The sequence below is a fragment of the Ambystoma mexicanum genome, chromosome 5q (assembly GCF_040938575.1).
Source record: "Ambystoma mexicanum isolate Mex_15411 chromosome 5q, UKY_AmexF1_1, whole genome shotgun sequence".
Lineage (NCBI taxonomy): Eukaryota > Metazoa > Chordata > Amphibia > Caudata > Ambystomatidae > Ambystoma > Ambystoma mexicanum.
In genome coordinates this window covers 930,290,350-930,307,272 of record NC_090933.1, presented here as the reverse complement: position 1 = coordinate 930,307,272, position 16,923 = coordinate 930,290,350, and positions in this window count along the sequence as shown.

Below are 16,923 nucleotides of genomic sequence, written 5' to 3'. Positions count from 1 at the left end.
TCAATTTGCACTATGCACCTTTTTGTTTTGTAGTGCGAGTTTTTAATAATGCTGACTTTGCACTGATGCATTGCTTTGCACATTACCATACATGCTGCTAGTCTTTCTGCACTATGCACTTTGCGGTTTTGTTGTACGAGCCTGTTTTTAATGTTGAGACTGCTTTGATGACTAATTTTGCACTATGCATTTGGCTGCTTTGCTTTCATGCTTGACTTAATCTTGACTGTGCACTATGCACTTGATTAGCTACAGTGTTTTAAGAATTTTAGGTGTATTGAGGTTTATTTTGCGTTATGTTGCTCTTTGTTTTATATGCTGCCAGCAATATGTTGCACTATGCACTTTATTGGCTGCTCCATATACATGCACAGCAATCTGCGGTTTGGCTAAGACATTAACTGCCACAGGCTTTAAATCGTGTTAACCAAAACTGTATTATGGCATGAACCAACAACATATGATCCATTGTATTCATATGTGCTGCCATTCTTCATGAGGTGACTAATGCATTTTTCACTTCTTCAATTATTTTATCTTGGGGCTAATTCGATGCTGTGGAGATTTGTGGACTATGGCCCTCATTACGACCCTGGCGGAAAGGGGTTTACGCCGGCGTAAACCATAGCGCCCCTTTCCGCCTGAGTACGAGTTCCCTTAGCGCCATGGTGATTTTAACGCCTGCTTTTAGCAGGCGTTAAAATCCATGGCGCTAAGGGACCTTGTTGTTAATTACGCCACCGTAATTTACGGTGGCGTAATTAACGCCTTCCCCACTCCCATTATACCCTATGGGGCAAAAATGGGAATGGGGAAGGGTAAATGGGGATTGGGGACTTACCGCCCCGCCAAGGTCGGAATGGGGCGGTAAGTCCGCCAACCACCATGGCGGAGTTGGCAGCTTAGCGCCATGGACCATGGTGCAAATAGCACCATGGTTCTCTGCCAAGGTCGTAATGAGGGCCTATGTGTTCTCCATATCACTACAGGAGGCTATTGGAGCATAAAACATGTGGTATTTCAGTCAGCAAATGCAGCTTTTATTAGTCAACTATGCTTTCTTTTGTTTTGTTCTCATTGATTTTCGTGGCATCATTATTTTGTGTATGCCTTTCTGCCATTGCCACCTCATTTTAACTGTTACCCCACTGTGGCTATATGTTCTAAAATGTCTGCCGAGCTGCTTACACCGAGTCCCTTTTCTAGATGACAGTAATAGACATAGCAGTAGGACTTATGTTTGTCCTTTATTACTGCACTCTGAATTGCTGCCTCACGAGTGAACAAGCGCCGAGTGGTGCGCGAAACGCGTCTTTTCTAGCAGGATGGCGTCCTGCCTCTGTTGAAGCCTTGTCACTGACCTACTGCGTGACAATTTTTGTCTCTGTTTTTAAAATAATAAACAGCACGTTATTTAAATACGAGCTGAGGTGTATTTTCTTCAGTACACTGATTACTATCTGTGGAGATCTATGTGTTTGCCTGGAGTGCGGTTTGTTTTCCTTTCCTTTTTTTGTATATATATGGAATTATGTGACCATTGGTTTATATTAGGAATTATGTTGTGCCCATTAACTTTTGAACCATGATACCTACAGAAATAGGACACACCTCATTTAAAGATTATTACGAGTCCGTTATGTTGATTCCATTTGTCTCAAAATTCTATATAAAATGTGTTTCAAGCTCCACAGAAAATGTTATGAAGCCAAACGTTGTAGAGCTGGTGGCTCGGCATTGACATTTTCGGGTTGATAACGGTAATAATTGTTATGTAACCTCCTGTTGAGGCAGGAGTTAGTTTGTGAAGTGCAGCATCATTAGAGGAACAGAAAAATATATCTGTTGATATGTTTATTTGTAAGACTTTGTGGGTGGGTTCATCCTTCCTATCAATTCAACTTTATAACTCTGGTGCGATGGCCCACAGAGAGGGGCTGGGCCTTCGGGAAAGTGAAGCATAGGGGTCCAATGAAAATTCAGGGCTAATAAGTTAACACCTCCAGATTTCTAACAAAAAAAAAACACTTGCTGCAGACACAAGTACAAAAGGCAGGCATCTACAACAGAATATGCCAAACTGAGTGATGAACATAGTTAACTTTACTGGTAGGAATGAATTCTAATCCAGTTGAGATTTAATAGGAAACTCCTGAAACATCACTTATTTGTTCTAATATCTTTGGTAACAGGATCCTCTCTCCAACAATATTTCTGGTTCAGCTCCCCTAAGTATATGCACAACCTCATAGTGCCATTGGATTTTCTCAGAATCACAATGGGCTAACCCATGCAGAAACATTTGCGGGCTCAATAATTCTTCCTTCTGTATCCGCTAACTCAGCTTTAGTTCACTCTTGAGAGCTAGCAGTACTGTTCTGACCCTAGAGATCACTAGACAGGCATTCTCCTTTAGTTTAATGTGATGTAGACATTACTTTAGACAGCCTACCTTATTGTCAAAGACCTTTGGCACGCATGATTTGATATCTTGTCATGGTGCTTGTGATGTTGTGGTAGTAAACCTCCAGAACCCCCCTTCTTTTTGCATATTAAGTAGCTTTGGGTTTTCACCCTAAATTACTAGGGTAATCCAGACTTGGAACCCTTGCTCACTGTTTTTAGAGAGGCACAGCTCCACCTCACTGGCGAGGCCCAACCAGGCCAAAACACGTGTCTGGGGTTGCTATTGGTACTCTTGTTCACAAGAGAATTGCCAGGCATTTCGGTGCTGGACTGCCCTTGGGCAGGACAAAGACTGATATGTAGTGGACATTTCTCTTCTGTGAAAGTATGGTGAGCTAAAGACTCTGGTTGAGACTCTAACCCGGGATATAGGCCGGTAGTAGAGAAACTCACAGAACCTCCCTTGTTTTTGCTTGTGATGTTGGCCCCTCCTTCTTGTAAACAGGTGTCAATTATACATACCTTTTCTGCATGATTTGGATCATGCATACCAATCCCACTCAGGAGCTCTCACCCATCAGCCATGGACTTCTGCTCACAGTGTTATAGCAGCTTTTTACCACCAGGCCTGCATGTGATTTCTGGCTGGTAGCTGTTCTGCCTCCCTCTGATTATCCTCATCCTAGTCATCAGTATTAAGAGATCACTGACGAGATGGCACATGGTAAGCAGTGTTCAACTGAATTTTATAATGATGCCTACGGGTTTGGTGCACTATACAAATGAATACATGAATAAATAAAATAAAATTGTAGAGGAGCAGCTGCATGCCTCTGCAGGAAATCCCGACCCCCTACCTCCTGTGTGTTGGAAGCCTGAGATTCTGCCATGCTTGACAACAGCAGTTGTGACCATACTACGGCAAATATTCGAAAGAAGGTACCCTCTGAGAAAACCTTATCAAATGTATTCCCGAAGACATGACAATCTGAGGGAGGAACTCCCTGAAGGAATATGAAAAGAGTGAAAGAGGAGCTGATGACGTCACGAAAGACGAGCATGATGCTTTGAGAATACTGGCTGACGAGAATGCATGGACCTTACAGAAACTGATGACGAAGTTAAGAATTGAGTAAACATTCATATACGAAAAGAAGATTGCACGTGTGAGAAGCACTGCAGACAATGCAAGCCATCTAGGAACTGTACGGAATGTGTAACACAAGTAGATTAAGTAATCTTAGAAGCTGGCTATATGTAGTGAATAGACTGAGGGCGAAGCCGCCATTGTATAGAAACTGGACGTCAGTGTCATGAATTTAATAAGCCCGGTCTCCTGGAGAAGAAAAGCCGAGAAGTGTGTTGCAGCAAGAATTAGCTGAGATTGTGGACATGAATGACTAGGCTGTTTGGCCTGGTGTCAAAGTTAAAACAGCCAAGGCTGATTATCTATTCTTGAAAACAGTGAATGGTAGAAGCTGAATAATCCCTTATTTTGGTGCAAAGAAAGAACACCAAGCGTGCCAAATTTTATTCATTTAAGACATTTAAATGCTGCAAAATTGATCAAATCGTGGTCTCCTGTCATGTGAGCCAAGAATGAAAATAGAGTTGAGTTTGGAGTTCTAGAAGAGCGATAGTGCGTGCTCGCACTCCTTTATATTTCCAGAGACAAGAATACTCTGCAAGGCCAAGTTCAAAGAAAATCTTCATGGCAGAAGGCATGGGTGATGAGTGATGATGGGCTCATTGGGTGGGGAGGTAAAGTCAAGTCCACCCCCTGGCAGCTGGGTTAAAGTTTACATGCTGCTAAGTGAACCGAATGTTCCAGACATGGCACGACTGTGCCAACCAATTATAGAGGGCCAAATAACAAAAGGCCTTATAGTTTCAGAGCCAATGATATATTGTGTACTTAATAGTGTTGAAGATGGCACGTTTTAGAGATAGGCATAAATTGGCCATCTGACAGGAGGGATCCAATCATAATCCCACCCCTCATAGAAAGTATACTTAGATGTTCCCCTTGAGCCTATCACAACCCCTCGCAGGTTTTTCTCATTTGCCACGTAGTATGACATCACGTATGATGAATTATTAGTACATAAATGTGATTATTTTTGTGAAGTATGCCGTGAGCTCGAGCGAACGTCCGTTTTCACAACACAGGTGTGTTTAAAAGCACATGTCAGGAATCACTGCAAGTCTTCCTGCAGATCACTGGCTCCAGAGGTCAATCGTGCTCTCTGTAAGTGCTGCTTGGGTTAGCACTGTCGTTGTTTCTTTGCACAAGCACAGCTATCAATGAGAAGCTGCGCACCACCTGTGTTTGCAATGGCAGTCCACAAAAGGTGGCTCTCTGCCCATGCCCTGCAAAGCCATTCATTGGTGTCTTGTCTGCCTTCTGTGATTCGAGTGAAAACCCTTATCTATGCATGCTTCGCCTTTATGTCCTCTCCCAGCTACTGCCTTGCGCCACATTCATCTCATTTCCAGTTCCTGCCTAGCAACGCAGTGTTTCTTTAACCAGTGTCATTAACTGTTGTACCATCCACTTTGGTGAGTCAGGGATTGTAAGAGGTCTTGTGCACCTGGGGGTGTGGGAGTTTGCTAAGCAAGTCCAACTACCCATGTTATGTATCTTTCTCCAGCTCCACTGGTTCCAATACACCTCTGTTGGCCCAGCCCTGCATGCCTCTACGACTCACGCTTGAGGGAAGATGCCCACTCGTATCCGGTTCAGCCTAGATTATCCCAACCCTTTTGACTTTCTCATGCACCTTGTTATCTCTTAGAGGAGTGTGTGGAAGCTGAGAGGGCTTAGTGATGACTCATATCAGTTCTTGTGCGATATTGGTGAGTCAAAGCCTGACAGCACATTTGGTCTTTATCAGCACTCTGAAGATTTTGAAGGCCTGTATATCTACAAATACAAATGAGCTAGGGCAAAGACATTTACATATCTGTCGGGACCTAGTAAGGTAATATCTCTGCTCCATTCCCACCTGCCTTTCTAGTTTACAGATATATGATCAGAAACTGACCAGAAGATGGAAAGGTCAACCTGACTCTGGGCTAAGCGGACAATTATCATCTCTTCTACCATGACCCAGCCCCTATGTATGAGTGCTGCACTCCATAATTAATGTTGCTTTTCCCTCTGCCCTGAGACATGTGCTGCTATGCCTTCTCCATTCATACTCATGGACTGACTTGATAATTTCATGTGATTATAAACAGCATATTAAGGAATATTGAACCAAAATCCAGTCCAAATAAAATTTTATATTTTAGACATATTGCATACTTCTTTAACCTTAGCATTTCCATAAATAGTATTAGCATTCGCAATCAAGTATTTCCCCCCTAGCTCACCACCAGCATGAACTGTTTTTTTCTCTTGACTCACTGGCATTGCAGATTGGAACTTTTTTACTGTACTGCCAATTTTCTTTTCTTACCACGTTTTCCAAATGTATTCGTTCAAAAGACCACTGCCACGCTTTCCAGGGAACAGAGGGGCTCTGCCCTCCAAGGGCAGGCTATGTGTAATCAGTTTAATGAGAGGGTGTCAGCCTGAATAGAATTCCGGAATTTGCATTTACTTCTCTGGGGATCCAGAGGAGTGTAAACAATCCTGGGTAGTAAGTTCCTGGATATCAGGGTTGAGCCTGAGGTTCCACATGTATGAGACAAATGTTCATTGTAAACTTACTGACAGGAACAACCTACTTAATTGGTTAAACTTCCATCCACCTATTCTAATCATGAGCCTTCCATATAGTCAGTTTCTGCGCGTTAAACGCATAGTGAGCAATAATAAACAATGTGAGATTGAGATGGATAACATGTTGAATACATTTGGCCAGAGAGGTTATGCTGAGAATAAACTTTTACACTATAGTAGCAAGGTCACTGCACTTAGCAGAGAATCCACCCTCACCACCACCATGACTAAAACGAATCTTGACCTCGTATTTATATTCTAATATTCCATCCAAAGAAACAAGATAAAGAACATTATTTGAACAAACTGGACCATCATAACTAAAATCAGAGCATTGTTCGCTGTTCCTCCTGATTGCATATAAACGCAGCAACAACTTGAGAAATATGCTTGTACAATAAAAACCAGTGCTGGCAACAACAAAAACTAACTGCTGCAATCAAACAACCAGGTGTTGCATCTATCTTTGTTTACATTGTAATAATTGCAATAATGTGATCAAAGGCAATATTGTGTATCATCCCAGAACGGGAGAAAAAAACATCTGAAACATTTTACCACCTGTGATACTTCCCAGATTATATACTCCATTAAATGCCCATGCAGCCTCTACTATGTCGGCTAATCCAAAAGGGCAGCTAATAGCTGATGGTATGTACATCAATCCAACGTTCAAACTAGGAACATGAACTCAGATGTTGCCAGACACTTTCAGGAACATCGTCACCAACTGACGCAGATCAGATTCCTAATACTCTAAGTGATACCAACTAGAGCGCATAATGATATTAACAGAACTTTAAATTGTAGAGAAGCCTATTGGATTGGCAGACTTGATGCCATGACCCCTGGAGGGATGAATGAGGAATTCAACCTCTCCGGTTTCTTAAAATACAAGATGATGTTTTGTAGAGGTTCTTTCAAAAATCTCTGTGCTCTTAGTTGAATGGATTTGCGGTTATGACTCTTGCTTGATAGTGTAACATTTTCTTGCTTAGAATGCAGTATTCATTCAGCATTATATATATTCTCTAGAAGAAATTATGCTTGCATATTCATTATCTGTATGCACTTAAATTTATGGCTAAGCAGCCTGCTAGCTTGCCTGTTCATTGACTTAAATTAGTCCACGAGTCAGTGGGGCTCATTCCTCTGTTTTTTTCTGGTTGATTATGTTGTGCAATGTTTTTTTTCAACGTGATGTATGATTCACGTCACCTGCTACGGCATCAGCACGTCTGTGCCGGTCTCAGTGTTCTTTATGGCAAAAGTAGCATTTTTTTGTTACAACCATTTTCCTCAGGTTGAATCGGGGGCACCATGCATGCCCGGTATGTACCTAATGGCTTGCTAAGTGTAAGGCCAACTGTTAACATCAATTGTATACTAGACCGCACAGAAATGAGCTTGTTAAACAAAGAGCTCAACAGACGAGCACTGCTGAGCATGGTATCCGCAATGCAGAAATAAGCCTCACAGAAACAGGAAGGCTACAAAAATAGACTTTATTAATCCCTCATCTCCATAAAGTGCAAGGAAAAACAGATATTTCGCTATTACCACCGCTTATTGATGTTCCTTAAGCAATTTTATATTGTTGAACTAATCTTGGTGTAAATTCTGATTCTTGGTTCCTTCCTTTTTTATTTTTTGGTTTTCTCATGTAGATTTTGTTTTTTTATTTAAAAAAAAAGACACAAGTAACCACCACGCCATACTTGTTTGTTTTTCCAGCTTTAACTGTACATATACATTTTCATGTATCTGATAGATTTTATCCTCATTGCATTGTTCATCACAGATGCAGTTTTGTCCATTTAACTCAAGCAGACAAGTATGACATGGTAGGTATAGGTCATGGCCTTACTAAATGTTTGACCATATATTGTACATACATATGCCATAGTTCATATGCAATGCATTATTTGTCTTCTGGCTATTTTCTCGTGTGAAATATGCTCCTGTTTCTTTTTCATTATGTCATGTACAGATTGGCCCTGAGGAAGGATTATTTTCCAAAATGGATTGTCCTATATGGAATATGTTACCTGTGGATGTTCTTATTTTCTCTGTTTCAACTTATAATGTAGCGTGGAAAACTGCACTTCAGTTGTGTTGTAATCATTCTTTTTTTTCATGTACCCATGTATATATTTACTTTTGAAAAAGAATGTTTGTTGGACCACAGGGTTGGGCGCATGTCACTCAGGAGGTTCTCTTTGGTCAGTTTCATTGCTTTGACACACCTAAGGGTGCCACGTCAGGTTTCTTATGACGCTCCCAATTTTCCCGTCTCTACTATCTACTTTCAGTAGAATTGATTGGTAGTGCCCGCTCCTCTCTCATGCATTGTGTGAGGGAGAGTAAGCATTCCTGTTATCATGTGGGGGTAGCAGGGCATGAACCCATGTGAAAAGCAGCCCCAGGAAAGGCTTACTATGTGCACAACACATGCTGAAAATATGCAGTGAATTCTGGGCTCCAAATGAGGATGCACCCATATAAGATGGGCCTTGTGTAAAGTGCGCTTTAGGTGTGCAAATCCTGACATGGGCCATAGAGAGTAGCGCAAAGAATAATACATGGCAAAAGGGAAAAGTAGAGAGCCTTAGCATACGTTCTTTGCAGGCAGACGCTAAGCACGAACGACCAAACACCCACTGGAAACATTACAGGGCTCAACCTTTGCGACACTAGGGAGCCAAAGATGGCGAACAGGCTATTTGAGACCTTGGCTTGTGGAGGCCACATTGTGGGGTGTGTTAGCTAATCAGAACCCGTTCAACACCAGAACATACGTGAAACCAAGAGGCCTACATATGGGGAGAAGGTAGAACCATTGGGTACAGATCAACCCGAGAAACCTATATTTATGGGGAAATGAACCCACTGAGCAGGACACCGACTGAAATCATTAGTGCTGAAGCCTAAGTATAAGCAGAGGCAAAGACTTCCCAACTGAGAGGGTGCTAGGACAGTGTTCCAGAAGGTGGGTGTGATAGCAGGGAGAGGAGGAGTAAGAGAGACACAGCGTAAGAACGTGATGCAGACCAGCAAAATGGGACATATTTTGAGGTGACTAAACCAAGTGAGCCACACTATACAAAGGGCATGGCTTTCTGCAAAGGGACTGTTGCCTAGATATGGGGTTAGCTGTAAAGCCACCAGAGACAACCAAAGAAGTAGGGAGGGCCCCCTTGGATGAGGGTTGTAATTACTGTAGCCAGACAGCTACATTGGTAGGGGGGGAAGAAAGTTCTACCCAAGTACTCTAAGACGAGAGTAAAAATGACAGAAAAGGCTGAAAGAGAACCATAGGGTAAGAGGGGGGATACTGAAAGGTCTACCCCATGTAAAGATCCTTAAGGGGCCCATATGGCAATACGGGTAACAAACCAGGCCTTGGCCAGGCAGACGTGCATCAAGCCTGCAGAGTTACACAAGACTGTGTGATTCTGGGATCATCTGCCATGTCCAAGTCAAGAAGTGTGCTAGGGCTTTTAAAACTTCTCTAAGACTGTGCGTGTGTGAGGCTAATGGGTGCTTTTCCTAGCTCAGGACACCCCCCAAGCTTTGTGAATGAGAAAAGGGACTGGACAGTGGACTCGGGACACTAGAGATTTAGTTCCACTTCCATATTGTCACTTTTGCCGTGAGAAATATTGCTCCATGTGGTTTAGTTATTGCCCTATGTCCTGTAGTAATTTGTCTTAATTTGCCCTGACCCTAGAACTGTTGGAGAAATTAGATTTCAGGGAAATTCAAGACAGGAATACCACACAATCTAAGAACAGGAGCTAGGCAGAAGGAGAGAACGAGCCCCACATGAATTTGAGAATATCCACCCATATCTCTAGACAGAGTCCTGCCAGATGCATCAGCTTGTGATGGAGGGAAACACTCTTTGTTGGTCCAGATCCACCACTTTCACAAGAAAGCCCATTCTGTTTATACTATACCCATTTTTTGTAACCTCCTCACCATGCTGTGAAAACTGCAGTGGTTATACCTCATTTTTTGTGCATGACTCTTGAGTACTGTTCTGAGGCAAAGTGAATCAGGCATAGTCGTTTTCTGGGGACAATAAGAAATTGTCATCACAAGTTTTTGTGGCCAAGAAATTGACATGGCACTGTTTAAACTGTCATGACATTTTTTTCATCAATTCTAAAAGTGGCATTGGTTTTCTAGAGCCAATTAAAAATTGGCACATCATTTTATGCAAGCAATATCATGCCATGGCAGTGTGCTTAATGGGCCAAGGTGATACTGCCATGGCACAGTTGAAACTGTCAATGAAATATTTTCTGGAAAAAAATGTTTGCACTAGTTTTGCACTAGTAGAACTGGAACGATAGTTTTATGAGGGTGATTTCAAATTTGCATGGGATATTTCTTGTGGCAATGGTGGAACATACCATTGTGCTTAACTGTGAAAAAGTGACATAGGCACAGCACAGGTGAAATTGGCATGAAACGTTTTGGGCGGCAACATGAAACTGGTATTAGAGGCTTTTTGGGGCCACTGTGAAACTCGCATGGAGCTTTTCTTGGGACAACGCAAAGCCGGCCTGGTAAATGCCTGGAAGCAATGGTGTTGATGTTGTATGTACACACACACAGACACGCATCAATGTATATATGGACCTGAAATGAAAGCTAACTAAGACCGAATTCAGCTAAAGAATTAGATATTTGACCCTGGCTAAATAATACATTATTTTGTCACTCAAAATGTTTCTGAACAACTCTGAAGAGCGCATATAGTGGTGGCTGGTGAATAATTCTTGTGGAGAGCCGAACTATTTTCCGAAACTGGGTCGAGCAAGCACATTATTTAAATAATTATAAAGGTGGTACTAATGGTTTGAAATGGTGCACAGTACAACACACATTTCAGAAAAATTGGACATAAAAACAATACAATTGTAGTCTCTGCTGTTCACACATATAAGCAGGAAACAGGAAGGACTCTGGAAGCCGGTAAGTACAAATATAAATACGCTTTATTCAGTTACAGGAAGGAGGGAGATAGGAGCTATGGTAGATACACCCTTCTATGCTTCATCTCCCATCCTGTTTGTCCCAACCGTCACTCCTGGAACCTTGAGGTGACATAGGATTCCAGGCCAGCTAGCATTCCATGGCTTGCATTGTGTACATCAATGCAAGCCCAATGCTACACAAATGTACAGTCGGTTCTGTAGGGGAACACAAGAAAATGGCCAGTTAATACCAGTTCACCACACCAATAGTACACATGAGTACTTTGTGAAAAACTTTCATTGTGGACTGTTTCTAAAGAATGGCCTTGCGGCCCGTCTCAACAATCCATACCAGCATTTCCATGTGAAACTAATTTTCTTTCTGACAGTACCTAGTAATGCATGTTTGCATTGCCCTGGAAAACACATTCTCAAGCTGCCTTGGCTCAATACATATCATTATTGCCGCTCATTTATGAAGCACAAGGCCGGTATTGCCACTGTAAGAACAGATACCCATGCTGCCTCTGTCCATTATATAGCAGTATTTCCACTGTACTGTAAGAAAACATTGGGGGTCATTCAGGGTTGGAGGTAAGGTATCACCAGCGCCGGTAAGGGCACCGATGCCGGTAATCCCTTACCTCCGTATTCCGAGTTCTCTTTGCGGGTCGCTCTTTACCTCTTGCTTTTAGCAGGAGTAAATTACGGGACCCTCAAAGGTACCTCGGAGGTAATGACGGTTCTGTAATTTACGGTGCCGTAATTACCTCCTTCCCAATTCCCATTGAGCCCTATGGGGCAGAAATGGGAATGGGGAAGGGAAAAGGTGAATGGGGAATTACCGGTCCCTCCAACCTTGGAATGGGACTGGTAATTACTCCATACACCATGCCGGATTTCTGGCGAGTTGGGAGGCAACCATGGAGCTATTTACTCCATGGTTACCTCCTAACTCGGAATGAGGGCCACTGTCATGGGCCCTCATTACGAGTTTGGAGGCAGCCATGGAGCTCTTAGCTCCATGGCTGCCTCCAAACCGGCCTCCTTTACCGGGTTCCTGCAATGGGGACTTAGTGGGTTACTCCGAGATGGGAGGACCCTGTAAATCCTCCTTGCAGGAACCATTCCCCATTCCCATTTGAGCCCCCATAGGGCTCAATGGGAATGGGCAGGAAGGTAACAACGGGCACATTATGAGTGTCCCGGTGTTACCTCCCTCTTCCCCTCGCAGGACCTGGAAAAGACGCCTGGTTTTACCAGGCGTCTAATCCGGGTCCCGCGAAGGGAACCTCGTAATCGGCCCTGATGGAATTAAGGGGGCCAGTCCCGTACCGGCCCCCTTCATTCCGTCAGCGCCTGCCTCGAAATGAGGCCCATGGTACGTGTGCCCAAAATATATCAGCATTCTATTGAAAAACATGTTCATGCTAGTTGTACCCAATAAATGCCAGCATTCCACTATAAGAACACATTTTCATGTTGGCTATGCCCCAATATGTGCCGGTATTGACACAGTAAAAATGTATTGATGCTGGCTCTGCCCAATGTATGGTACAATTCAACTATAAGGAACACATTTTATGTTGTATGTGCCAATATATTGCAGCTTTGCCACAGTAAATTTACATTTTCATGCAGATTTGCAGATTGTGCCCAATATGTGTGTGTGCATGCCACTGTAAGAAGACGATTTCATGCTGGCTTTGCCCAATAAAGACATTGCTGCTGCAAAAAATAAACTTTCATTCTGCCTCTGTCCAACATATACAAATATTGCACCATATGAACACATGTCCATGCTGTTTGTGCCTAATACATGCTAGTGTTACCTCTACAAGTATACATGTTCATGGTGGCTGTTCCTCATAAATGGCAGTATTGCCACTATGAAAAGCTATTTCATGCTAGGTCATGCTAATTTCATGCTAGCTATTCCCAATATATGTCTGCATTGCCATTATAAGAACATGTGTTCATCCTGCCTGTGCGCAATATATGCCACCATACCATTTTGAGACCACATTTGCGTCATGGCTGTGCATAATGTAGGTTGTATTGCTGATTTAAAACTTTGTCATGCTAGCTGTGCCCAATATATTCCAGCATGACACTGTGAAAACATGCTTTCATGTTGTCTGTGTTCACAATATATCCTGGCATTTCGACAGTCAAACATATTCATGTTGCCTGTACCCACAATGTATGAAAATATTGGTCTGTAAAATATGTCTTCTGACCCCAGCCCGGCCTGTGTGAGAGGCACCATGACAGAGGAATCGTGTTCTTCCTTTTCCTATGTGAGTGCTCCAATTTAGGACACCCACCATGTGTCCGCAGCATGTGGAGCATTGGCGGCCATCCACAGTACAGGGAAACCATTTCTATGAATGATAGAGTTTAATTTATAAGATGTAAGGGATCAAGAGTAAGACTCGGACACAGTGGCATTATGGTGATTGTTAAAGACTTTTATTGATAACATTAAAGAGTGGGTTGGAGAAATCCTAACTAGCCCTAACTCTAGGAGGGCTTTCCTTGCCTCAACAAAACTAAGGAACGTCTGTGTCAGAAAGTTAAAAACAACAAGTTCTCAGTCCTGTGTCCAAAATCCTACCCTGACCCTCACACACTAAACTCAATATAATGTGAAGGGGAAGATGTATTTTCGCTGATCACCTGCAGCGCCTTTCCAAAGTTCCAACAGAAAGTTCCAAAGTATAAAAGAAACCAACAAAGTTCTACCAGTTAAAGAGGTTCTTCTGTTCCTGTAGATTTCTCTATGTTTTCAAGGTTGTTCACTTTCACATTACCATATTTTACCATCTGAAGGGGATGGCTCTTCCCCTGAGTTTCCTCTGGTTTACACAGTTCATCAACTCAATGGGCCTCATTACAAGCATGGAGGTAATGAAAAAAGGAAGGGGGAATGGTATTACCGCCATCAATTACCGGTCCGGGCCATTACAAGCCTACAACCCATTAATGCGGCCCCGCCCGTACCGAGCCCCTTCTTACCGGCATGTGCACGTACACGTGCCCCTTCGTGGCAGCAATGCCGGGATGCCGCTAACAGGAGGACATCATAAGTCACGCAGGCATGCACTTACCGGCATCCCGAAGGCGATAAATAGGGACTGCACGATGGCAGTATTACAGACATCGCGGACCACCCCTAAATATCAACCTGCAGTGTAGCCAACTGCCACAGGTGCACACAATCACCACAGGTGGAGCCAATGGAGCCTGTCTCAGCACAAAAGGAGCACACACCACACCCCTTCCAACACCAAAATGATCCCACTTGCTGTAGCAATCCTGGGGCTGGAGGACATGCCTGCACTGCTACACCAGCAACACCAACAACTACAACAACAACAACAGGCAGCACAGAGGAGATGCAGGAGGAGATGGAGGGTGAGACAGGCCGTGCAGGTCCCACCAGTGCAGCCAGTGGTACCACGTAGGCAGCCACCAATACCTCACTCAGAGCCAGTCCATTCAACCTAACCCCCATGCAGATCCACACACTGTACCGTTTGGACCGGGACACCATCACCACCATAGTGGAATGATACACAACGACATTGTCAGCCTGATAGAAATCCGCACTGCCATTCCCCCTCTACTAAAGGTGGTGTCTGTGCTCCACTTCCTGGCCACTTCCTGGCCACAGGCACCTACCAGCACACAGTGGGCCAGCTGCATGGCATATCACAACCACTCCTTTCTCGCATACTGACCCAAGTGCTTGATGCCCTCCTGAAGCATGCAAGCATCCACATATCCCTACCACGGACTGGCCAGGAGCTTGCTGACACTAAAGTAAGCTTCCATGCACTGGCAGGCATGCCCAATTGCGTCGGTGCCCTCGACTGCACCCATGTAGAATTGGTGGTCCCTCATGCCAATGAGGTGGTGTACCGCAATCGCAAGCAATACGTCTCCACCAATGTGCAGATGGTATGTGACTCCAGCAAGATGATCACACATTGTTGCGCCCGATATCCTGGATCTACACATGATGCCATGGTGCTGCGTAACTCCACGCTACCCCGCTACATGGAGCGACATGCTGGACGACGTGCCTGGCTGCTTGGTAAGTTGCCTGACTGGGCCATGGCAGTGCAGTGGGGTTGCAAGATGGGGGGGGATGCATAATCCACCTGGGTGAGATTGGGGGGGGAGTGCATACTTAACCTGTGTGAGATTGGGGGGGATGCATACTACACCTGGGTGAGATTTGGGTGGATGCATGCTCCACCTGGGTGAGATTGGGCAGTGAGTGGACAATGTACTTACATCTATACACTGTTGTTCTGAACATCACAACCTGAACATGATACATCAATGGCATACATAAGACCAATGCTGTACAGCAATGACAACATGCCAGATGCACAAGCAGGCCACCATGGGTATGTGAATACCAAATAGCTGCAGCCATGGCAGTGATTCCTAAAGGTGTCAGGTTAGATATTGACTCACACATACCTCATTGTGCTCCCATGCAGATGATGGTGGCTATCCATTGAAGCCGTGGCTACTTACCCCTGTACGGAACCCGCAGAACAGGCACAAGTACATTCGGGTTCATACCCGTACCCGTGTTGTGATTGAGCAGACCCTTGGCCTGTTGAAGGCACGGTTCCGCTGCCTCAGCAGGTCTGGTGGAGCACTCCTTTATGGGCCTGAAAAGGTTGCAAAGATCACCATGGTCTGTGTCATAGTGCACAACATGTGTATCCGGAGAAACGTACCACTGCCACCTGACATTGACCTGCATGCACTGGGTGAGGATGATGAGGATGTTGATGGAGGAAAAGCAGCACCCCTGGCAGTTTGTGATGCACAAGATGGCCGTGCTGTGTGCCAATCACTGATTGACGATTACTTCTGAACCACAGGGACGTTGATGGTTATGTGTTAGTACTACACTGGGCACTGGGATCGTGTGGACATGGACATAGGGTGTGTGGGGAGTTGGGCACTGTGCGCTGTCATGAATTGAATAAACACACACAAAATTAACAATGTCCAGTCATGAAATGAATTTGCACACAACGGGTGTATTAGGAAAAATAACAATATAGTGCTTCATCCCTCAATCCTCTCACATGCCCTCCCCCTCCCCCCAAACACCCCGTACCTCCCCAAATGCCCCATACCTCCCAAACACCCCATACCCCCAATAAACACCCCCACAAAACCCCCAAACACCACCTCCCCCCTCGCCTATTATCATCCCACACACGATGTGGGTGGACTTGCTATTTCCGGCTTCTTTTCGGATCTGGGGGCAGCATCTCTGTGTGCCTTGCGCTGCGCCTCATCATCCGCACAGGGCTTGAGGGAGTGGAACTGGCAGGTGTGGTTGATGGCGTGGAGGTGGATGGATGTGGCACCGCCGGTGTAGGTTGTTGCTGCTGCATATGGTACAGCATCCCTCTAAGGACCTGTGTCACCGCCCCTAAACTGTCACGAATGACTATGGCGCTTGAGTTGATGGCCTGTATGGTTGCGGCATTTGGCTCCTGTATTTCACCGCATGTCTGTTCCCCATCGGCCACATACTGGCAGACCAGTTCTATCATGGAGTCCTGGCGGGCCCCTACCCTGGTCAGGCGTGCCTCAATGTCAGTGGGGGCTGTGGATGTGGACGGTGCTGTGGCTGGGTGGAACATTGCAGGGCTGCCCTCTGACGTGGTGGACAGATGCGGACTCCGCAGTAGAATCGCAGGTACCTGCATGGGGCATGCTGGTGTGCCCTGTCTGGAGTGCTGGGGGGGTGGACTGGGGGCTTTG